The following is a 26044-nucleotide window of genomic DNA, read 5'->3' on the forward strand; positions in this document are numbered from 1 at the left end:
GGTTTTGGTTCCTAGCTTCTCAGTTGCCTGTCCCAGGTGGTCCTACAGTATTTGCTTTTCTGCCCTTGATATCCAAGGGTTTTCCCATGCTATCCTGTCGGTAAACATATCCCTTGTTTGAGCTAGTTGAATGAGTTTATCCCCAGTTAAAGAGCCCTGGGGCGGGGTGGAGAAGGGGATGGCTACCCACACCAGTATTCTTGCCTGGAGAATTCCAAGGACAGAGGACCCTGACTGGCTATAGTCTATGGGGTTGCAAATAGTTGGACATGTCTCAATGACTATCACTTTCACTGTCAGGAGTGGGTGGATGTAGTGTAAAACCAGATAGTAGCTAAGAGTCAGACAGATCTTAGAGTCCTAATACGCATTGTACATCCTGGACCAATGCCTTAACCTCTAAGCCTCAATTTCCTTATCTGTGGGGAAAGAATGGGAACAGAAGTTAAATTATCTTGAAGGATCATTGGTGAATTTAAAGAACAAATATATATAAAGGAATTAGCACACATTGCCAGGTACATAGTAAGCACTCAAGTTATATAAACTACTGATGATCCTTATTACATTATTAGTGAGCAAGATAATATCTTAACAAATGAGGATATTGCCCTCCCTTAGTTCATCAGCTCTCAGTATTTAAAGACAGTGTGTGGAGTATTATATCACATGCTAGACGGATTTACAAAAGCTATAGATGTAACTTCTCTCCCTCTGAGTCCTCAACCCTCTTCAGGTTGTTTTCCTCATGTCAGAAGCTAAGGCTGCATCCTTATATCAGTGGCATCGACATGTTTAACTTGCTGGAACTCAGCTATAATCTCTAGGTCATCCTTCTCTCTCTCTCTCTCTCTCTCTCTCAGATGTCTTTGCCACTGTAAAAGCTTTAGCTTAAGTAGTAAAGGAGTCGTCGGAATTGAGAGTTAATCAGTATGAACTTTTATGGATTGGAGGCTTGTGATAGCTAAGGTGACTGTATATCCTGGTTTGCTTGGGTTAGTCTGATTTAGTTCTACTGTTCTGGAATAATGATAGTGGCCCCTTTTACACTCAAGAGGTGTGCCTATTTGGATAATTTGTTGATAGCCAACGTATAGTACTGGCCAAAGGGAAATATCATGTCAGTTCAGTAGTTAGGCTAGGCATCTGATGGACCAGATTCTTGGATCTTATTGTCTTGCCGCTCAGTAGGGTACCCTCTGTCACTCACTGTACCCCAAAATTTATTTAATAACCTGAAAGTATAGAATGCTGGGGTGAAAATCGGAGTATGCAAGAACATCAAATTACCACAGTTACTTGAAAAACAACTCAAAGTTCATGCTCCATTAGTGTCAAATTGTCCACAGAGTTGATAGCTTCATGAGCCAACCAAGAGTTTGGGTCTAAGTGTCTCATTGTTATTACTTATCTTGACTTTGCTAAACACAAGGCAGACTTTTTGCTTAGACCTAATTGAGTTGTACTTCTGTTGATACTGAGGTTGTAAACAATCCAATTTAATTCTCCAGATGCTTTCTTTTATCATGTGTCTCGAGAAGAAAGAACTGGGCCACCTGACTTTTCTTTCTACAGAAAGAATTTGAAGCCTGTTTCTTCTGTTAAGCCCTAGGCTATGGATTTTAGTTTACCACCTAGGGAGATAATTCCTTAGAGCCTTGGGTATCTAATGGTTACTAAACCACCAATATAAATTTTGTAAAGAAAAACTCTTAGAACAGAAACAAAATATCAGGTTTAGGATTCCTTTACTTTTTCATTTATCATTTTCTATTTTTGTTACCTGCTTTATTTAAAATGTGAATAGTAGTTACCTTGTGGGTATGGACTAAGAAGCAGGTAGAGGACTTTCAAGGGCACTAGAAATATTCTATATATAGATCTGAGTGTGGTTACGCGGGCATCAGTTCAGTTCAGTCACTCAGTCCTGTCTGACTCCTTGAGACCCCATGAACCACAGCATGCCAGACCTCCCTGCCCATCACCAACTCCCGAAGTCCACCCAAACCCATGTCCATTGTGTTGGTGATGCCATCCAACCATCTCATCCTCTGTTGTCCCCTTCTCCTCCTGCCCTCAATCTTTCCCAGCATCAGGGTCTTTTCAAATGAGTCAGCTCTCCGCATCAGGTGGCCAAAGTATTGCAGTTTCAGCTTCAACATCAGTCCTTCCAATGAACACCCAGGACTGATCTACTTTAGGATGGATTGGTTGGATTTCCTTGCAGTCCAAGGGACTCTCAAGAGTCTTCTCCAACACCACAGTTCAAAAGCATCAGTTCTTTGGTGCACGTCTTTCTTTATAGTCCAACTCTCACATGCATACATGACCACTGGAAAAACCATAGCCTTGACTAGATGGACCTTTGTCGGCAAAGTAATGTCTCTGCTTTTAAATATGCTGTCTAGGTTGGTCATAACTTTCCTTCCAAGAAGCAAGCATCTTTTAATTTCATGGCTGCAATCACCATCCACAGTGATTTTGGAGCCCAGAAAAATAAAGTCAGCCACTGTTTCCACTGTTTCCCCATCTAGTTGCCATGAAGTGATGGGACCAGATGCCATGATCTTAGTTTTCTGAATGTTGAGCTTTAAGCCAACTTTTTCACATCCTCTTTCACTTTCATCAAGAGGCTCTTTAGTTCTTCTTCACTTTCTGGACATATGCCTATGTAAAAGTTTTTGAATATACCACCAAAATTTGTGTATAATGTGTATAATGAAATGAGGAAAGTCACTCAGGTCCTGTCTGACTCTTTGTGACCGCCCCCCTGCCCAGGTAGCCCACCAGGCTCCTCTGACCATGGAATTCTCCAGGCAAGAATACTGGAGTTGGTAGCTGTTCCCTTCTCCAGGGAATCTTCCTGACCCAGGGATCGAACCTGGATCTCCTGCATTGCAGGCAGATTCTCTACTGTCTGAGTCACCAGGGAAGCACAAATGTATATAAGGTAAACCTCAATTAAAAGAAGTAAAATGAAAAGCCTCAAATCTCTTTAGTCAGAGCTAGTTAAAAAAATATATTCTGGTTAATAAAGTAACAGAAAGAAGAAACAAAATACCTACTTAAATAAAGTTCTTTATATCTATTTTCTTCTCTTGCGTATCAATATGATCTTTCTTACTCTTTGCTATGGATGTATATCTTATTATCTCCATCTTTGATAATAAAAGTTCAAATTGTGACAAAAGAGTTTTTGGATAGGACTTTTTCTTCTTACTTCCATTCACATGTTTACATCAGTATGTGACATTACAAAATTTAAAGCTCTTATCTATGAACCTTTTGCACAACCCATGCAGTATCTACTGAAAGCCTCCTGAGTCATATCAGTCACAGCTTATAAATAGTAAGTAGCTTCACCCCTTGATTTCCAGTTTATCATATGATGGTTTAATAAGTCAGTTGAGTTATAAAAACAAAAAGATCAAAAGAAGCAAACAGCATTTGAAAAAAGTGAAAGTGAAAGTCTCTCAACTGACTCTGAGTTTCTGAAATCTCATGGACTATAGCCCACCAGGATCCTCTGTCCATGGAATTCTCTAGGCAAGAATACTGGAGTGGGTAGCCATTCCCCTCCCCCCAAAAATGCACTGCAAATTAGATCTAACATATATTTTAGAAAATACTTGAGGCCCTCAAATATCCTTTTTTACTTTACTATCTGCCTCCAAATGGTGCCCTACTATCGTGTAGCCACACAGTGATCTAAGATTTAGGTCAGTTCAAGAACTGAAATTATATACAGTTAAAGAAAAAGTAAGGGGAAGGGGTTTCTCAGGTGGCGCAGTGGTAAAGAACCCACCTGCCAGTGAAGGAGACCCAAGAGATGAGGGTTTGATCCTTGGGTTGAAAAAATCTCCTGGAGGAGGGCATGGGAACCCACTCCAGTATTCTTGCCTGGAAAATTCTATCGACAGAGGAGCCTGGCGGGCTACAGTCCATGGGGCCGCAAAGAGTTGCACATGACTGAGTGACTGAGAATATTACACACAGCTAAGGGAAAAGAGAGACAAAAATTACTTGAGTGCATTCTATGTGCCAGGCACTGTGCCTAGATAGCTAATCTTCACAACAACCCTATGAGGATTTCTTATTGCATCAATGAAAAAACACTAAGGTTCAGAAAAATAAGCAACTCTCCAAAGATCACACAGCTAATAACTAGGTTGTGTTGATTTCTGAAGCTTACTCCTTTTGTGTTATCTCCAGTAGCCATCACAAGAGGTGGATTCTGAAGTGATTAAAAGATTCAAAGGGGTTTTAGAGGTAATCTCATCAGTCCTACTTGTTTGGAGGTAAGAAACTGGGTCTAAGGAGGTTATATTTTGTCTATCTGGACAGCACACGGCTCAACTGTTATTTCTTTTTGGAAGCTCCCTCTACTTCTCTCCTCATCTGCCTACCTCATCCAGCCTCACTAACCTACCTAATCATGATTAAAATCATTTGCATATATTTTATGGTATGAAAGAATGACTTTTGGAGCCTGAGTTTAAATCCCCCATCTACCATGTATGAGCTGTGTGATCATGATTAAGTTACTTAACCTCTCTGAGCTTCAGTGTCTTCACTGTGAAAAAGAAGAAAATAATAGTACCTGTCTCATAGAGTGGCTGTGATAATTAAATGTATTAAAACATGGATAGCCTTTCCCCCAATAAACCTATGTTGGACATGTGTAGTGAGCAAGAAACTTTGTTAGAGACATTGAAATTTTGTTCGTATTCATTGCCACAGTATAAGCTCACTTCGTATGTTTCAGGGTATTTCTGGTCAGTCTCTATATACAGGACCTTTCTTCTAGACCATGCATACATTCACTAACAGTGGAAAAAAACAAGTAGATTGATGTTCGTGATATGCCTCATTGGCTTGATTTACAAGTGGAACAATTTATTGTCATGTGATTAAAATGTTCATTGCATCAGATCATACTTTCCCTTTCTCTTTCCCTTTGGAAGCCTACTAGCAGCAGACACTATAGAAATTTAAGGGCCCTGGGGACACAGAATTTGCCTCTGTCAGAAAAATAAACAAACAAAAAACCATGGATAACCCTTTAAAATGGGGTATGGTATGTAATAAGTGTCTCACGAATATCAGTGAATCATTTTTGTTTTTATGTAGCATAATATTTCTCTCTTGATTTATAGTTACATGTGTGTAGGCTCGCCTTTCTGGTGGGATTGAGATGGGTCTGGCATATCTTGGTAATTCTCCCTTCAGTGCTAAGATAGGTGTTTAACAATTCTAGACACGGGAGTTCCTCAGCAGTCTGGCGGTTAAGACTTTGCCTTCCAATACAAGGGGTGCAGCTTTGATCCCTGGTCAAGGAACTCTGGTTAAGATCCCACATGTCGGAAGTGGAGGGGTGCAACAAAAAATTAAAAAAGGAAACAAAAAACGAGTTCTAGACACAGAACAAAGACCTATTGAATTGATTTCATTTACCTAACTAACGAGTCTTCAAGTCTTCCAAATATCACCAGTTAACAACTCCATCAAGTGCAGAATCCAAACATTATCCTGCTATTCTTGACAACCCTGATTATAAGATTTCCCAGCTAGGATGTATCCCAAGAATTCCTCATTGCTTTTAGAAATCTAAAAGTACAGGGGTAGTTGCATTTGCTCATGATTCAATTCAGGAATTAGTTATTTCTCTGTTGTTCCTTTAGGGGATTAACATCAAGCATGTGTTGCCTTTCTATCCTTGGTGTTATGTGGTTGATGCAAACTGGACCAGTGTAACAAGCGAGGAATCCCAACATGTGCTGTCTACCGACAGCTTCCCATTTCCATCAGCATCGTTTCTTTAACCCCAACTTCAAGCTGCCAGGAGAAAAAGTAAGGTCTTTATCTCTTCTCGCCTCCCTTCACATTGCACTCTCTCTCAAGTATTCCCATCACAGAGAAGTCCAAGGCTTCATTTCCTGGGGTTGTGTCGAGACTGTGGAATCCTGAGATTTCCTGATTTCTGGGAGGTCGCTATTGTTTTTTGATTTCCACTCAGAAAATTTAACCTCGGCATTTCAGTAGCATGAAACTATTGTTTTCCGAAGTATGATATACGGAATGTTTCTAAAAATGTGGACTACCACAATCAAACATTAGCATTCCATCCTTTTTTGGCAAAGTTGTGGGGTTTGTTTTAATGGCAAATTCAGCACTATTGTCTTAAGATTCAAATATTGTTCAACGTCTCTGAGTTTTGGAAAAATGACCCTATTATTCCACTGTGTAAGTTGTTTCTTCCAGATAACCTCTTCCTTAATAGCAGAACCCGGAGGATGAATAACATGTATTTAGAGAGCCTCCCTGGCCTTTGTGAAGGTTTGGAGACTTTTGAGTTATTCAGTGGGAATCTTTGAATGTGTCAAACTCAGTATCAGGAAATCTGAAATTGCTTTTAAATAAGATAAAACTCATCATGCAAGTGTTTTGATGTATAAATTATGGGAGAAATGTAACTTTATGAATACTTAATTTTACATTAAGATGAGTTTACTTCAAGAAGAGGGCATAAGCAAAACATTCTCTGACATAAATCTTACTGAGATTTTCTTAGGTCAGTCTCCCAAGGCAATAGAAAAAAAAAGCTAGTGAGAACTAATCAAACTTACAAGATTTTGCACAGCAAAGGAAACCATTTAAAAAAAAAAAGGAAAACCTACAGAATGGGGAAAAATATTTGCGAGTGATGTGACTGACAGGGGCTTAATCTCTAAAATATACAAATCGTACAACTCAATAACAAAAAAACAAACAACTCAGTTGAAAAATGGACAGAAGGACTTAATAGGTATTTCTCCAAAGAAGAAATACACATGGCCAGTAAGCACTTGAAAAGATGCTCAACATTGCTGATTATTAGAGAAATGCAAATCAAAACTACACTGAGTTACTACCTCACACCAGTCAGAATAGCCATCATTAAAAAGCCTAAATAACAAATGCTGGAGAAGATGTGGAGAAAAAGAATCCCCCCACAATGTTGGTGGGAATGTAAGTTGGTATAGCCACTATGGAAAACAGTATGAGAGGTTACTCAGAAAACTAAAAAGAGTTACCATAAGAACCAGCAATCCCACTCCTGGGCATATACATGGACAAAACTGTGATTCAAAAAGATACGTGCACCCCTCTGTTCATAGCAGCACTATTCACAATAGCCAAAACATGGAAACAACCTAAACTAAATGTCCACCAATAGGCTAATGAGTAAAGCAAATGTGGTACATATATACAATGGAATACTACTCAGCCACAAAAAGAACAAAATAATGCCATTTTCAGCAACATGGATGCAACTAGAGACTATCACACTAAGTGAAGTAAATCAGAAAGAGAAAGACAAATACTATATAATATCACTTACATGTGGAATCTAAAGTATGGCACCAATGAAACTTTCTGCAAAATAGAAACAGACTCAAAGACATAGAGATCTGACCTGTGATTGACAAGGGAGAGAGGGGAGAGTCAGAGGGATGGACTTGGAGTTTGGGGTTAGTAGATGCAAATTATTATGTTAAGAATGGATAAACAACAAGGTCCTATTGAATACTATACAGTACAGGGAACTGTATCCATCTCCTAGGATAAACCATAATGGAAAAGAATATTAAAAAAGAAGAATGTTTGTGTGTATAACTGAGTCACCTCACTGTATCGCAGAGATTGGCACAGCACTGTAAATCAACTTTACTTCAATCAGAAAAAGAAAAAAAAGATGAGCTTACTTTCACGTTTTTTCCTCCTGTCTCTCCCCCTGGAATCTAAACTGTATGAGGGCTGGTTCATTGTCTCTTGTTGAACTCTATTTCCAGTACCTACGAATAGTGCTCAGTAAATATTTCTTGAACAATGAAAGATGACAATTAGAGAAACACTGCATATTACAGGCAACATCCAATGTAGAAATGCATTCTGTTCTAAATGACATTTTGCATATTATTATTTTTGGGATGCAGAATATATATATTTTTCATATTAAACAGTAATGTGAAAAGAACTCAGATCCATAGATTCATTCTTAAAAGTGAGCTTATCCCATATTATAAATTCTACTGCTTTTGCTATGCTAGGAGCAAACTTTTGGGGGTTTAGCTCAGGAATCATATCATCATTTTAAAATTTGTATGGTGATGAGATATTTTATCCCGCAGGGAATTCTACACTGAATTCAAGAACAGGTTTCTCTCTATGTAGTTTCCTGCCTGGGTGAATATTTGTCAAAGGAATCTAGAGAGATGGGGCTTCCCTGGTGGCTCAGAGGTAAAGAATCTGCCTGCAACATAGGAACTGCAGGAGATGCAGATTCAGTCCCTAGGCCAGGAAGATCCCTTGGAGAAGGGCTGGGCAACCCACTCCAGTATTCTTGCCTAGAAAACCCTGTGGACAGAGGAGCCTGGTGGGCTACAGTCCATAGGGTGGCAAAGCGTCAGACATGGCTGGTGACTGAGGATGCACGCAGGCATCCAGAAAGACAAGAACTGGCTATTAAGGGGTAAACACTGTCTTCTCCAGGGCTTTGGGACACACTCTACCCTAATTCCTGGCTCTATAGAGGTACTCACTTTCCATTAAATTATGAGGACTTTCCACTCAATTATGAGGACTTCTAATTTTCTACACATGGCCTCTCCCTATTAGCCACAATCCTGAATAATTACTTCAGTCTGCTGCAGAGAATATTGAAAAACACCTCTGGAACTAATTTTGATGCTATTACCAATCTAACAAACCTATATCCAAAACTCCTGGGGACGCGTGTGTGTTGGAATTCAGATTTTTGGATTTTAGGAAGGTAATATGACGTATGTTGCATGTTACATAATATCACCGGCTTGTAATTCAACACAATAATATTTCTTTAGCTAAATGTGTGAATATCCCCATGAAGTGAGATAAATAGACATTGTTCATAGCCTTAAATCTCTTCAATTCAGTTCTGCAATGTGTGCGTGTGGGCTGAGTTGTGTCCAACTCTTTGAGACCCCATGGATTGTAGCCCGCCAGACTCCTCTGTCCATGGCATTTCCCAGGCAAGAATACTGGAGTGGGTTGCTGTTTCCTTCTCCAGGGGATCTTCCTGACCCAGGCATCGAACCCGTGGCTCTTGCATCTCCTGTATTGGCAGACAGATTCTTTACTGCCAAGCCACCAGGGAAGCCTGTTCTCCTGTTTAAGTAGAAATAAAGTAGATCTAAATCCAGAAGTTCCCATAAAGCACTCCTTCTCATTCTAGAAACTGAGTAGCAAGTTCTCTCCTGCTGCTTCTGACTTTTCAGTCCCTGACATTGTTTTGTTTTTTTCTCCTCTTCTGAACTTCTGCATTCTAGCTTTGATTAATACATAGCTTGCTTTTTAGAAATTTTGGGGATTAGTCTTAGCAATAAAAATAAAGTGGGTTTTTTTTTTAAAGAAATGAGCTGAGCTTTTGTTTGTGCCAGAATATTTTCCATGAAGGCATATTTGTGAGTTCTCTGTTGCCTGGAGCCATGCTGGGAAGTTCAGTGAGTCTAACCTCCTGGAATTTCCCTAAAGTTTCTCTCTTTTGCCTCCTGACAATCTATGCAAAGTCTAACGTGCATTTTAGCTACAACGGGTCATTTTTCCAAGTTGTCATGTGATCCAAGTCTAAGATCATAGTTGTTAAATTCAGATTAAGCTAAACTAATCATGTCCTGGAATGTGCTGATTAGGTAAATAATTAGAAATGAACTTCAATAATTAACATTAATAGGCAAGGATAGATTATAAATACTTAACCAGCTTTGTTCATTAAGGGATTTAATTCTGAGACTAATGTTTTTAATGCTAACCATTAAAAAAAAAAACCTTTTTCAATATATACCAGCCTTGTGTTTCTTTCCTAATTATGAAATACTGTTATTCCATTTTTCCAAAGGAAAACTACTGGGTTGGCCAAAAAGTTATTCAGAAAACCTGAACAAACTTTTTGGCCAACTCAATATCTTCTAACCATGAAACTTGTTGCAAGAGCAACAGGATGATTCTAAATAGCTCACTTTAGGAAGATAGACTTGAGGTTCCTTTATTAATGCAATTTGGAGACTGACAGTTATAACTTCAATGGCTTGATCCCAATAGTATCCCAAATATTCTTTATGCTAGCCTTCAGTTGTTTCATAACTAAGGGTTATTAATCTGATTGGCTTATTCTCGGTAAGAATAAAAACCAATCTGGGGCTTTTCAAATGTAGGAAAAAAATATGGATTTTACTTCATAGTATCTTGAGGTTAGGGAAATTTTCACAGGTCCTGTCTTAGATGTATGTTTGAGTCTCCTCTGTTGGATGAGAGCAGGAACCATGGTTATTTCATTTACCTGTGTGTAGCCTATGTTGAGTCTTCAGAGTAATTATTTGATGAAAGGAATGTAGAATATTGAATGAAACTATCAAAGACTTGAAACCTCTGGCTACAGGAACTCATTACCATTCAAAGCAGCCCAGTTCATGCTTGGGCATTTCTGGTTGTTCAGAGTTCCCCTTTATAATGATTGGGTTGTCATCTCTTCCCACACATCACATTTGTTCCATTTTACCCCATCAGGTTGCGCAGACTTGCTCTACAATGTGACAAACCTTTAAATATCTGAACTCACCCTCATGCCCCACTCTCACTGCCTGGCTTCTGGGCTTTGCTTCTACAGACTAATACCCCTAGTTCACCCACAAGTGGTGTTAGATGTTAGTGTCTCTGCATGCTTTCAGATTCCCCTCTGAGCATGGCCCAGATTATCATCTATAAGTAGGCAGGATGGTCAGATAAGGCCTGACCTGCCTGGGATGGTTACCTTCTGCATTCTAGAGTCTATTGGTGCTTTTTAATATCAAATTAACTTTCTAATTTTTTTGAGAAATCAATTTTTTCAGCTTTTCAGAGAGAACTTCTAATTTAGTCTTGACAGAGCCTAACTAAAAGAAAGGCAAATTAAATGAGAGATAATTATTGTCTTGGAGGCAGGTTTGATCTGCTAATGGTTCATCTGTTGTGTCTTGTTTCCAAGAGGGCTTATCTGGATTCAAGATAATTTGAATCTTTGTGAAGATTAAATCTAGAGAGTTAGATAGAGCATTTCTCCCTGGGTGATGTCTGTCAGGAATGTTTCTTTCGTGGCATCCAAGCCAATCATTAGGACTGCCAAGTCTGATTCTGGGAAACTAAGGTCTCCCCATGTGGATGCCTGACAGTTATGATAGAATTCGAAGGCAGTTGCTGAAAAAGAATTTATTATATTTTTTCCCCATAGGTCTAAAGGCACAATTTAACAAAAAGAATTTATTGATTTTTCATGAACTTTAATATTGTCTAAAGATAATTTTTAAATCAAACTATTAATTGAGGGCAGGAGAAGAAGGGGCAACAGAGGATGAGATGGTTGATGGCATCACCGACTCAATGAACATGAGTCTGAGCAAACTCTGGGACATAGTGAAGGACAAGGAAGCCTGGTACGCTGTAGTCCATGGGGTTGCAAAGCATCTGATACAAGTTGACAACTGAACAGTAACAAGGACATTAATGTAGAAGGTGCAGGTACATGTAAATATGTAGGTATTTTTACTGGAAATAATCTATGAGTGAGATAATACATTCACATTTGGGTGGAGTAATAAAATTGTAAAAGAAAACAAAATTCTTTGCAGCTATTTGAATCCTCTGAAATTACAGTTTATAATTGTTTGGGGAGGTGAGATGATGGAAAACAGGAGAAGCAAGAGGAGGAAGCTGATCGGTGAAGGTAGGGAGTGGAAAGGAGGAGAGGGGTGGAGTGTGAAATGGGACAGTGAAGGTAGAATGTCTAAGTATTTCCAAGTGGCCAGAGAGTCCTTCCCTGTTTTCTTGCATGTACTTTGAGTTCTGCATTATGATATATTTAGTAACTCAATGGTCAAAGTTAAACAATTCTTATGTAATAGAAATTCATTGCCCTGGGAAAAAAGACTTCCTTTCACTTCCCTTCACTTCCTTTTTCAGATGTATTCTAGTTGATTTATGGTGTTAGTTGGTTCCAAAAAGAGCGGGAACAGTGAACAGATTCTTCTACACTTCTATGAGATAGAAGATTACTCTTATTCAGTATTTGCAGGAAAGAAAAGGACTAAATTGGAGCCCTCCTGCATAGGGCTTATTCCTCAAGGTTACATCTTTGATCATCACGTCTGGGCTAATAACAACAGTTGGGCTGATAAGTATTTAGAGGGTGTGTTGTGAACTCTGCTCTTATTGATAACTTTTTCAGCATCTGTTCATCTGCGAGGATTCTTTCTGGAATGCCAGGGCATTCCATTTTTACCTTTTGGTAAGAATCAAGGAATGTTTGTAATTCAGACATCCTCCTTTCCATTGCAATATGCTGATGCCCAGAAAGGAACAGGGGTTTACTTTCACTTGGAAGGCTAGAGAGTAGAAGGCCGGAGAGTGGAAGGCCATCATGGTGGTAATAGAGAGGACTTTGGGCTAGAAACTCCTGGGACTACTTCAAAGTGATCAGGCCTAAGTGGTCCTAAGACTAGTGAATCAATCTTGCCAAGGTAGTGGGGTCAGTGGACTTCTGACTTGAAAACCAAACCTTGCAGTGTCCCCCTGGCCCGGAAACCCTGCTGAGTCTATTTCAAAATCTCTTAAAAAAAAAAACCAAAAAACCAAAATCTCTTAATCCTCTTCCTCTTTCCCTCAAGAATCTATTTTTCATTGGATGCTGGTTTTGAGATCTTCATTTTCCACTTCTGTGTAGAGAAGAGGTAACATAGCATGTCTGAGACTTCTAAGAAAGACCTATTTGCAAGGTTGACGCTTAGTTGGCATTTGGGCATTTGCGGTGTTTCCACTGTTCTCCAACTCACTGAGCCTAGAACATGAAGATAATATAATTTATGCCTATCATCTGCTCTTTTTTTGGGGGGGGGTGCTGCATCACACAGCTTGTGGAATCCTAGTTCCCCAACCAGGGATTGAATCAAAGCCCTCAGCTGTGAAAGTGTCGAGTCCTAACCAATGGACCACCATAGAATGCCCTGATCATCTGCCTTATTTTCTGAGAGTTTGTATTTGGAGTATGGACTAGGCAGAGGGTGCCTAAGTGACTAGCTGCCAATAAAAGCCTTCGGTCCTGAGTCTCTAATGGGCTTCTCTGGGCAGAAATATCATAAGCATGTTGCTACATTTTTGTTGGTGGGGGAGGAATGCATTCCCTGTAACCCTCCATGGGAGGGAGAGAGCATTAGGAATCCTGTACATAGACTCCTGACTCTACAAGTATCTTTCCCCCTTATGACCCAACTTACTGTGTCACTATAATAAATCCTAGCCACGTGTACAACCATATGCTGAGTTTTGTGAGTCTTTCTGGGGCTTCCCTGGTGGCTCAGATGGTAAAGAATCTCCCTGCAATATGAATCTCTGAGTGTGGGCTATTCTGGGGGACCTCTGACACAACCCCTTTCTTATAGTACTCTAGTATTCCTATCCTAATGCTACACAATTCTGGTGAAAGGGTAAAAGGGAAGCATTTTTTAAAAGTTAAGTGGCAAATAAAGAAAATATTGATCTAGAAGTTCTGGTTCAGTAAAAACATGTAATTCCTTTTAAAAGTCAGGAAGTCAATTTATCGAGCTTGCCAGGTGGTTCAGTGTTAAAGAATCCGCCTACCAATGCAGGAGATGCAGGTTTGATCCCTGAGTTGGGAAGATTCCTTGGAGTAGGAAATGGCAACCCACTCCAGTTTTCTTGCTTGGGAAATCCCGTGGGCAGAGGAGCCTGGCAGGCTACAGTCCATGGGGTCACGAAGAGTCAGATATGAGCACGCATGCGTAAGCCAATTCATCAGTCCCGGAAAACTAATTTACATACTTTATACTTACAGAATATGAAGTTTCAAAAAAATAAGTGATTTCTTATCATCTTTCACTAGCATTTAAAAAAATAACAGCTTAGTTGAGATATATGTCATATGCCATAAAGTTCACTCTTTTGAAGGCTATATAATTCAGGGGTCTTAGTATCACTAAATGGAGTTGTGCAACTGTCACCACCAATTCTAGAACATTTTATCACTACAAAATGAAACCCTGTCACCATTAGTAGTCAATCCCCATTGTCCCTTTTCCCTAGCCCTTTTCCTTAACCACTAATCTACTTTCTATCTCCATAGATTTGCCTCTTCTGGACATTTCATATGAATAGAATGATGAAGTCTTTTGTCACTAGCTTCTTTCATCCATGTTGTGACATGTAACAGTACTTCATTCCTTTTTTACACCAAATAATATTCCATCCTATGGATATACCACATTTTATTGATCAATAGATAGACATTTGTGTTATTTCCACTTTTTAGCTATTATGAATATTCATGTTCAAGTTTTGGCCTAGACATGTGTTTTCAATTATCTTGGGTATATACTTGGGAGGGGAATTGCTGGGTCAAACAGCTAATTTTAGATTTTAGAGGAACTGCCAAACTTTTTTCCAAAGTGGTTGTACCATTTTACACTCCTAACAATGTATGAGGGTTCCAGTTTCTCAAACATGCTGACTTAACACTTTTTTTTACTCTTTTCTGAGTATAGTCATTCCACTAGATGGGAAGTGGTATCTCGTTGTGGCTTTAATTTGTATTTTCCTAGTGAATGATAATGTTGATCATCATATTACCTCTTATTGGCCATTTATACATCTTCTTTGAAGAAAAGCTATTCAAATCTTTTACCTATTTTAAAATGAACTGTCCTTTCATTATTGAGTTGTAAGAAATTCTTTATATATTCCAGATTCTATACGTTTATCAGATACATGATTTATGAATATTTTCTTTCATTCTGTGGGTTGTTTTCATTTTTTTGATAGTCTTTGGTATTTATCGTTGATGAGGTCCAATTTATTATTTCTTTTGTAACTTAGGCTTTTGGCGTCACATTTAATTCTCCAGTTTTGGTGGGGATTTAAATCACCCCACTTACTTTACAATGTCTGCACCCACTAGCCAGTACTGTTACTCCATGATGGAAGGAGATTAAAAGTGGAAGGGGTTGGAGTATAGTGAGATAGAAAGAGCATGCATCTAAAATCTGAAGATTGAGTCCAACTCATCTGTCATGGAATATAAGTACTTAATTTTCCAAACTTCAGTTTTCTATTTGCAAAATTGGGTAGTTACTATTTCATAAGGCTATTGTGAAATTTGAATTAGCTAAACTGCAAAAAGAGTTTGCCATGGTACCTGGCACATAGGAGGTATCTAATATACACTGCTGCTGCTGCTGCTAAGTCACTTGAGTCATGTCCGACTCTGTGCGACCCCATAGATGGCAGCCCACTAGGCTCCCCCGTCCCTGGGTTTCTCCAGGCAAGAACACTGGAGTGGGTTGCCATTTCCTTCTCCAATGCATAAAAGTGAAAAGTGAAAGTGAAGTCGCTCAGTCGTGTCCGACTCTTCGCGACCCCATGGACTGCAGCCCACCAGGCTTCTCCGTCCTTGGGATTTTCCAGGCAAGAGTACTGGAGTGGGGTGCCATTGCCTTCTCCCTAATATACACCAGGCTATTGTCATTTTTATTAAGAGAGGTGGAACTGAGCCTGGACCTAATCAAGAATTACTCAATAGAAGTAGAGCTATCACTCTGTTTCTAACTGTGCATTTTGGATAGGCTGCTAAAATTACATAGAACTGCAGATTTGCTTATTATTGTATAATAATAAGCACTATGGAAAAATCTGATAGGCATACAGTAGGATAATTTTATTTCTTTTGAATTCAGGGATAAACAAAGCTATTTTTCTTTGGGATCCAATGAAGAGACCTAGACCAAAAAAACTGTGGTGTCAGCATGACCATGTGTTTCTTATTATTTATCATTAATTAAGGGCCATTTATATAACTATAAAATGAACAAAACTCCCTGTCACTTAGGTAAAGGACTTTAAGAATGGTCACTCAATATTTCCATTAAATATTTACCATACTTTACAACATTACTTTAGAACTAACCCAGTCATTTAGTATTCACATAAACAGAGTGATTTAGGGCATAAAAACATACTCTGTTTTATTACGATAAACCCAGATATTGGGGAAAGTTCAAAGTAAAATCATCTTGATAGGCTTTTCCTCTGTGGCAGATAGACTAAAAAATGAGGCGGCTTCCAGTAGAAATATCTTATTGATACTTAAGAGAAAGAAGCTTTTTAATATCTTCTGTTTAACCAACTCAACCTAAAATTCTGCTACTTTATTCATCATCAAAAGTTCAACTCTTGCTCAGTAATTGGCATATTTATACTTCTTAATTTGGAAAATTTAGCAAAGATTAAAAACACATTTGAAAAAATCCATTATAATCCTATGCTGTGAAACATTTAAGCTATGCCACATGATTTTCTATTTCACTTGTTCTTAAGTTGCAATTAAGAAATATTTAGTGATTACTTCTGTCCTTAATAAGGCCAAAAGACTAGCTAATAAACTTAAGGGGATACAAAGATGAATAACACAGTCTTTCTGACTAAGCAATTCAGTAGGTGATCTAGAGGCAACATGCTATCATTAATGGGAAAACAACAGTAGGATAAAATGAAAAATTTCATAAAGTTGATAAAGCAATTTGTGAGGTGATAGCCGAGGTTAGAAATCAGCCAAAGGTGTGTTAAGTAACATTTACTGCCTAGGAAATTCCATGGGCAGCTGAGCCTGATGGTCTACAGTCCATGGGGTTGCAAAGAGTTGGACACGACTGAGCATACAAGTTCACATGTAGCACTTATATATGGTAGGCAGATTTCTAAGCACTTAAATCTAGTTACTCATTTTATCCTTACAGCAGCTCTTTGAGGTAGGATCTATCACCCCTCCCCGACTTTAATAGGTGAGGTAAATGAAGTACAGACATGACAAGCTACTCAAATGAGGTGGTGTCCCAGCAATCTGGCTGAGGAATTGGTCTTCTTAACTACTCTCCTATGCTACTTCTTAACTCAAAGAGGAACTATTATTAGTAGAGTAGCTTTTGGATTTCTGGAACCTCTACTTCTTCAAAACTCCCTGATGTGGGATATAATAATGCATATAAATAAAAAATCTGATAACTCCTTTCTCTAGATGTTACCATCTTTATGTTTTACTCTAAAATTAAATTCTACATTAAGTATATGTCACATACTCTAGTATATATGGATTACATAATGTGGTCATCTTGTATGACAGTATGAATGGTCTCCTTCAAAGTATGTCTATGTAGGGAATAAGGTTTATTTCCATATTTTCCAATTTTGGAAATACCCTTTCATACCATCACAATAGCTTCCTGCATAGATTTGTTAAATTGTTAGATTATTTCCCATTTTACTTTTATGAAATATTGATGATAATGTCTATTAGTCTTGATTGAAAAATGCAGCAACTAGAGTAGACTCAGTTTTGTAGGGTCTAAAGCCTAAACAATATGGAGGACTTCTTTCAGAAGAAGCACTACAAAATTAGGTGCAAAGAATGAATATTGAATTAGAAGTGCTTCATTCTGATAGGCCCTAAAAGTTTCAGCTTTATTAGCCTGAATGATAAACCATCACTTCAGATAGTAACTAAAATAAAATTTGAAAAAATTCCACAAGAATAAAATACACAAAAAGAATGCTTCACATTTTTTTCCCTCAGAAGGATCTTGTAATTTTAAACTTTATATGTATCACCTCATTGGATTTTTTTCTCTCCTTTTAATTTTTCAGTCATCTGGAAAAACTATTCACAACAGATCTCTCCATTTTGTGAGATGAGGAAAAAGAAAGGGTCAGTGATTTGCTCCACGTCACAGAAGCCTGTTAGGGGTCTTTCCACTATTCTTTTCAGCAGATGAATCTGAAGAAAGAATATTTTATATCAGAAGCAAAGAAGCCGCTTTTCTTAGGATCTTTAGTGTTATTTTACTGGAGAAGAAGCTAAGCTTGGACAAATTTACAACAAAGTAAAAGCCCAAAGTGTGGAATTCCAGAGTACAGAACATTGTTGGATAAATTTACAACAAAGCTCAAAGCCCAAAGTGTGGAATTCCTGAGTACAGAACATTGTTTCACCTTGTAACTGGTAGCACTGTTGGGAAAACCTTTCATTTTGATGTGACACAGACCTTTTGAACCTTTCTTTTTTTCCCCTAGAGATACTCACATCCCTCCCTGCCCCCTGCCTCCCCACAAAGTAGTGTAATTTTGAAGAAACTACTTAGCCCAGCATCGGTTGTTGTTGTTGTTATTGTTGTTTTTAAACCCTTATTTTTGTATTTTTCTAAGACCATCATAACATGGACTTCAGTCACAATGAAGAAATGAAATACTTTGACAGCTTCTTGGCTCTTCAAGTTTGAATCTTAAAGTTATCAAGTGTTTCCATGTTTCAAATAAATAAAAAAGTATTTTTTTTTTTTGCTTCCTCTACTTTATCCCCCTGTTTTTAGCTCTCATTGAGTTGTTTTATTGTTTAGTTGACTTTGGGAAGATCTCCTGGAGAAGAAAATGGCATCTCACTCCAGTATTCCTGCTTGAGAAATCCCATGGACAGAGGAGCCGGGCGGCCTACAGGCCATGGGGTCACAAACAGTCAGACGCGACCGAGCAACAAACATCCACAGGCTGTGCAGCATTAGCCCCTACCCTGTTACCAGGCAATGGTGGTGAAAGTCAAAGTGAGAGGGATCTAAGCGGGTCTCCTGCACTGCAGGCAGAGTCTTGAACGCTGAGCCAGCGGACCGTTAGTGGTCCTACTCAGTCATTGGTCAGCGCCGCGGCTGGACCCGCCCACAAGCGACCGTCAAAGAGCCGCCAGTTAGCGAGCGCGTTGAGTCCATGGTGGGCCTGCGCAAAGTGGCGGTCTTCGTACAGAGAGCAAGGTAAGAGGCCATTCATGGCCTTCTACCCCAGACCGTCCAGTTCACAGGCTCTGGGCCAGCAGGTGAGCGGTGGGTGGGGAGCTGGGGGCGGCGGGCCCAGGGAACAGGCTGGGGGCTGTGTTTTGCAGGGCTCTAGAGCCCTCAGCCGGAGAAGGCAATGGCACCCCACTCCAGTACTCTTGCCTGGAAAATCCCATGGACGGAGGAGCCTGGTGGGTTGCAGTCCATGGGGTCGCGAAGAGTCGGACACGACTGAGCGACTTCACTTTCACTTTTCACTTTTATGCACTGGAGAAGGAAATGGCAACCCACTCCAGTGTTCTTGCCTGGAGAAACCCAGGGACGGGGGAGCCTGGTGGGCTGCCGTCTATGGGGTCGCACAGAGTCAGACACGACTAAAGCGACTTAGCAGCAGCAGCAGAGCCCTCAGCAAGGCCGTTCGGGCCACGGTGGAGCCTCTCCCCGATCCCTTCCTCTGCGACCTAATGGCAGAAGCTGTTTGCTTAGGATGCAGTCTTTGGGACCTGGCTCCCATCGTTTGGGTGGCCTGAGGAACCTGAGGGCCAGTTGGCTCCTGGGTGCCTGGCTCCCTCAGGGATGACAGCTGGACAGGGTCTGGGAACCTGGCCCTGATAGAGCTGTCAACTGATATCTGCCTCCTTAGCCAGGACTGGGACCTTGGAGGGTGAAAACTATGCCTTGGGATCTTGCCCTTTCTTGTCAGAACAGAGTAAAACATTCCTTTGGTAGAGATTTACGGGAACATCCTTACCTGACCATGACCTGAACTCAAGAACAAAGGATGTGATGCCAAGAAGTTTGCAAAACTTTCCTAGAAAAGGGCTTCGCTGAAAGCTTTCAGAGAGCTTGGGGGATTTTAAGGCATGAGTGACCTGTCTCTTTGCATGGTCCTGCAGTAAACCTTTCTCTGTTCCAAACTCTGACATTTTGGTATTGTTTGGCCTCTGTGTATTGGGCACATGGACTTTTGGTATTATTTATTGTTTTTTAAGTCATCATATCTGACTCTTTTTGGGACCCTGTGGACTGGTGGCCTGCCAGGCTCCTCTGTCCATAGGATTTCCCAGGCAAGAATACTGGAGTGGGTTGCCATTTCTTTCTGTAGGGGGTCTTCCCGACCCAGAAATTGAACTCTGGTCTCCTCATTGCAGGTGGATCCTTTACCATTGAGTTATCTGGGAAGTCCCATGGGGATAATAAAACAAATGCGGGGGTGGGGTGGGGGGACCCTTAAGATTTGATACAGTGTCTGGATTATGACTTCCTGTTGTATTTCTATGGTAACACTTCACCAACCTTGTCACTATAACAGCAGTTCTTGAGTGTCCTACTTGCCACCACATACTGTGCATGCCTAATCCTCAAAACAGTCCTAAGAGGCGCTACTTGCCCCGTCTTACAGATGAGAAAACTGAGGTTTGGAAAAATTAGGTAACTAGACTAAGGTAATGCAGTAAGTGCTGGAATTGTGATTCAAATGCAGGTCTGAGTAACTCCAAGGCTCCTGCCCTTCCCTCATATATTACTGTTCAGATTAGAAATATGTAGTAGTTTTGGTGTCATCTACAAACTGCTGTGGTGCCCCGCCTCCATTATGGTCTCATGTGATCCCCCACTTTCTTGGGTTTCTCCCCCTTAATGGTCCCCATGCCCACTGAATACACTGGGCCAACCTGTGTAAGCAACAGGATATTGCAAAAATGCAAAATACTTGTTGGTTTAGTATTGCTTGAGGGAACTTCTATCCCAGGCAGAGAGAAAACAGACACAGAGGTATGAAGCTATGAAAATGTGAGGCATCTCTGAGGGATTATTTATTAAACTAAAAACCAATGTTTATTAAATTATTTATATTTATTAATTTAGTTTTAGAGTAATTAAGCTTATTAAGCTTAAATTAATTCAGTGTAGAATTAAGTTAAAATTAAGCTTATATTTATGGAAACAGGAATTTCAGCCTATGTTGCTCCTCGTAGCCTTTCAGTTGTGACTTTTCTCCTCTCTCTTCCCAATGGCAAGGGTAAAGCAGTTGGGACCATAGTGAAGCAAGTAGCAGTTGAGATCTAATAATGAATTAGAAGAAGAGTGAAATTAGTGGGAGAGTGAAAAGATTCTAGACTTGGAGTCAGAAGATCTGAGAGGTCATCTGACTTTGCCATTAGCTGCTCTTCCTGCACTGAGCATATTACCAACTTGTCTGCTGCTCCTCAGCCTTCCTGGGGCGTAGTCAGCAGCACCCCAGCAAGGGTCAGCTATTCTGGTCAACTCAGGGGAGCTCTTTAAGTGTCCATCATCCACCCCCATTCATTCATCCAACATTTATCATTGTTTAGCTTAGGCCAGGAACTGTGCCAAGTGATTGGTTAGGAATAAAAGGCAGAGTGTAAGGAAGAGAGATATTGACAACAAGTAAGATTGAGTGTGTGATAAATGCAGTAATGGAAATAAACAAAAGGTACAATGTAAGTCCAGAGAAAGGAGGATAAGGTCAGGGTAGACTTTCTGACGGCAGTGGTACCTGGTCCAGCTTTGAAAGACAGCTCAAACTTTACTCTGCCTGTGTGTTGTAGGCAGCTTTGACAGCTCAAACTTTACTCTGCCTGTGTGTTGTAGGCAGTGTGTGTGTGTTAGTCAGTCAGTTGTGTCCAACTCTTGTAGGCAGAGAAGAAGTTCAAAGGCCCCGAACTAGCGTGTGTGGCTGGAGTGTAATCTCTCTGGGGTACAAACAGGGCAAGAGATGTGACAGAGAAGCCGACCAGGTCACAGAGTGCCCTCCTCACAGTCCAAAGGACAATGCTCAGAGATAAATCAACACACTTGTGTGATCTGACTATTCCTGCTTCCAAGTTTCTTTTTCCTTTTGCAGGAGCATGGTTGGAGTGAGAAAGGCTTCCCAGGTGGTGCAGTGGTAAAGAACCCACCTGCCAAAGCAAGAGATTCAATAGATGTGGGTTTGATCTCTGAGTTGGGAAGATCTTTTGGAGTAGGTAATGGCAACCTGCTCCTTTATTCTTGCCTGGAAAATTTTGTGGACAGAGGAGCCTGACAGGCTACATGGGGTTGCAAAGAGTCCGACATGACTGAACACATACGCTTGGAGTGAGGCTTGTTCATGGCACCCTGTTCTGCCCCTTTTGGTTTATTGGAGGGAATAAAGTAGAAGTTTCTTTTTCTTCAGGATCATCCTGGCAGCTGTGAACCTTCCACATTAGGAAAAGTTTATTTTTTCCCACTAAACATTTGAAATGTGTAGTTTATTTCTAGATCTAAGTATTGCAACATTGGGATTAACAGGAAATATGCTGTGGGAAATTATAGCTTGGAGAGTTCAGTCAATAATTTAATCTTCAAGGTACATGCACCTTCCCTACCCTTTATGGTTGTCTGAGTGTGTCTGTCTCCAGCAGAAACTGAAGTCCCTTGGAAATAGGAGCTGACTCTTTAAAAATTTTTTTCTTTTTCTTTTAATTGGAGGCTAATTATTTTACAATATTGTGGTGGTTTTTGCCATACATTGACATGAATCAGCCATGGGTGTACATGTGTTCCCCATCCTGAACCCCCCTCCCACCTCCCTCCCCATCCCATCCCTTCTTTAGCCATTTCTTTACTCCACAGGAGTCTCTCCTTATCTTAGAGTTTCTTCTTTGTGCTAGGTGCTAGGGATACAGAGACAAGGATGTATTCCTAGCCTCTAAGAGCTCTAGGTGACAAGTGAATATTACCATTATTATTCTCCCACTGCCTTATAATAATCACAGCTAGTGTCAGAACATTTGCTGTGTGCCAAGCACTTTCTGTATTATCTCACTTAATACTCTCCACAATCCTATGGTTATCTCCATTTTACAGTTGAGGAAAGTGAGGCACAGAGGAATTACACAGTTTAGAAAGTGATGAAACCAGATGTACACCAGGCAGTCCTCCCTAGACAGAGCATCCCTAACACAGAGATCTTAGAAAGTATTCCATAACTTTCTAATAAATGAAATTACCCACCATACTTGTTCTTTTGTCATTGCTCAAAAGTACATAGAGCAAATACCATTGTGTTTTAACATAAATTTAACTGAAACTGACAGGATCATAAAATGACTAAATGTAAAAATCAGAATCCCAGAAAAGTCTTCTTAAACTTCACTTTTTCAGAGAATTATGCCTGTCTCTGAAACCAGTGTCCCCTCTGGGGTTGTAAAAATCACCATGAAGAAACTGAATGAAATGACCCTTGAAGGTTGGATTTGATATCTGGAAGTAGTCCAAATAATTGGAGCCAAGCCAGGTGAATAAATTGGTTAATGAAGTTGGATAACTATTTTGGTTTTGTAACTGGCTGTGTATTCGCTGCATGAACTCATTTCATTGGTTCAGTTTTGCCATATGGTAACAACAGAAAACTTCTCTTCCTTTTCTGTTACTTGCTTTCTTCACCTAAGCAACATAGAGAGTAACCATAATCCATCTATCACAGGAAAAAGCCACCAAAGTTTATAAGGTCATATCTGTAAAAAGTTCCCATGAGTATGCCACAGTGCACATAGAGGAGACTATTATTGTTACTGCTGGTTTATGTAGAAACAGTTATTCATCACTTATGTACTTCTTGGCAGGGCTTTCAATTTCCCTCATCCAGCCCCACATAGATACACATGGAGGAAACTCCTAGAATTTCCACATCAGTTACCCTTGGCTGGTTTTATTTTGTTAAACCTGGAGGAGAGGTAGGAGGGAGGAAAGGAGGGAAAGAGAGAAAGAGAGGGAAGGAAAGAGATGAAGGCATGGAAATGAATCTGACTTTTAAAAATCTGTTACAACAAAAAAAACTCTTAATGAAAATGGGACTTTAAGCTAAACTTATCCATAATAGATTTCCATGAGGTTTTAAGACCAAAAGGCTCAGATCTCCTGGAGAACACAGACACAGAAGCAGTTAGAATTAGGAGCATATCAAGAGTTTGTGGATTGAAGGCTTATACTGCTTTAGGGTCTTCTTTTAGAGAAATTATGAACAAAAAATTAGGCATGAAAGGGAGTATATATTTAGAAAGAGGAAAGAAGTCAGGTTATTAGTTTGGAAATAGCTGACAAACTCCATCAATATCTCCAAATCCAAAAAACTAATGTAACACTCTTATAAATTAACTGCCTGACATATTCTATGCTGTTTTCTTATTTTTTAACTGATACTTGTTGATCCTTTCATATTGACACAAGTTTTATAATTTTCAATTAGAGATAATACAGTCTTTTCTCTAGAAAAAGTTTGAGAGTGAAAGTCACTCAGTCATGTCCAACTCTTTGCAACCCCGTGGACTGTAGCCTGCCAGGCTCCTCCATCCGTAGGATTTTTTTCAAGCAAGAATTCTGAAGTGGGTTGCCATTTCCTTCTCCAGGGTATCTTCCTGACCCAGGGATTGAACCTGAGACTCCTGCATTGCCAGCAGACTCTTTACCATCTGAGCCACTGGGGAAGCCACGAGTTTTATCAATAGGTTAGACATTTTCAGACAGTTTCAAACCTGTTCTTGATAATGTCATGCTAAAATGTACTATGTGACACACACAGACACAATGGCTGCTTTTAGTATTACCTTGGGTTTGTGCCCCATAAACAAAGAATTCTGATAAATTGTGTAATAAGCATGAATAAAGTTTGGTATACTTATATCAGCTGCATTATCAAGTATCAAGTCTTTTTTTTTTTTTTTTTAAGTATCAAGTCTTAGCAGGAGAGAGAATTTCTGGTTTGACTTGGTGTTAGTGAGAACAGAACCCAGAAGTTACTATTTACACATGTGATGATGGGAAGACCTTGCTGGAGATAACCTTTGGCTCTGTACATTTCCAACTTAATTTCTCTTCCATTACCTACGTGCTTCTCTTCCATTACCTACGTGATGCATGGCACTTGTAGGACATGTTTATATGATGGTATCATCTTTGGTCCTACACCTTTCTTCCCCCCTAATGTTTATTTATTTATTTGGCCATCACAGGTTTTAGTTTCAGCATGCAGGATCTTCACTGTGGCATGTGAACTCTTAGTTGTGGTATGTGGGATCTAGTTCCCTGACAAGAACTCAAACCTGGGCTCCCTGCATTGGGAGCGCAGAGTCTTAGCCACTGGACCACCAGGGTAGTCCCTGGTCCTGCACTTCTGTGTCATCAAGCAAGGTGAATTTGCTTAGTGGAGTATTCCTGGAAGCCAGGAGGACTAGTGATAACTTAGCACATAGAAATGATGGCAAATCACATAAATATATTCCACTTATCTCTAATTAAATATATCTCCAAACAACTTCCCCTTAGTCCACAGTGCCAAAAATGCCCTTGGCTACCTGACTGGAGGGGACATGTAACAGAGAGAAAATTGGAATGAAGAGAAGGCAATTATAATTGTAGTTAAAATATTATCTGAAAAGTTTATGAAAATGTATGACTACATGAATATCTTGGTAGGGACATTCCCAGGGCCTTGGAAAGGCCCAAATAAGTGAAGGTGGAAGATTAAGCTTCTTTGGTTTTATAATAAATACTTCCCTTTGACAATACATTCTGATACATAGTTAATATGGGATAATAAGAAAAGGCTTCTAGTTTTGAGGGCAGAAGTAAGGGGGCAAGGGAAGAGCTCTGATGTTATACTAAACCTTTCAGGAGGTGCATCTGGAAAGATGAATAGGAATTTTCAGACTTACTGCATTTACAAAAGCCTGGTAATAGGCTTGAGCATGTGTATTGAGAGAATCCTGGGTGCTTTGTATCATTAGACAGTAGACAAGTGTCTGGCACAGTTTGGGAAGAAGACTGTAGGTCCCTCTTCTTCTGGCAATGTTAGTTCTGGGGAGTTCTCTTTTCTTCTTGGAAAATTCTAACTCTTCCATCAAAGAGGCCTCTTCCTCTGTATGTCACCTCCTTGTTCTAACTTCCACTACATCATTGTACCCCAAGGCCCAGCAGAGTTCACTGATCCTACCATCTTGACTTTACCTGCTCACCTGACCCCACCTCACCTCACTCCATTCACTGAAGTCCTTGCCTCATACTCAGGACACTATTATCTTTCCCCTTAACACAGTCCTGCTTTCTTTGTTTGCTAGCCTTCACCCCTG

The 26044-nt window shown here is 39.9% G+C and overlaps 1 protein-coding gene across 2 annotated transcripts in view; it reads right to left on the minus strand.

Annotated features, from left to right (window-relative positions):
* The window catches only part of GRAMD2B (GRAM domain containing 2B), a 121282-nt gene that overhangs the window by 88335 nt on the left and 6903 nt on the right, over window positions 1-26044 (minus strand). The window lies entirely within an intron of this gene.

The sequence above is a fragment of the Cervus elaphus genome, chromosome 9, assembly GCF_910594005.1.
Source record: "Cervus elaphus chromosome 9, mCerEla1.1, whole genome shotgun sequence".
Lineage (NCBI taxonomy): Eukaryota > Metazoa > Chordata > Mammalia > Artiodactyla > Cervidae > Cervus > Cervus elaphus.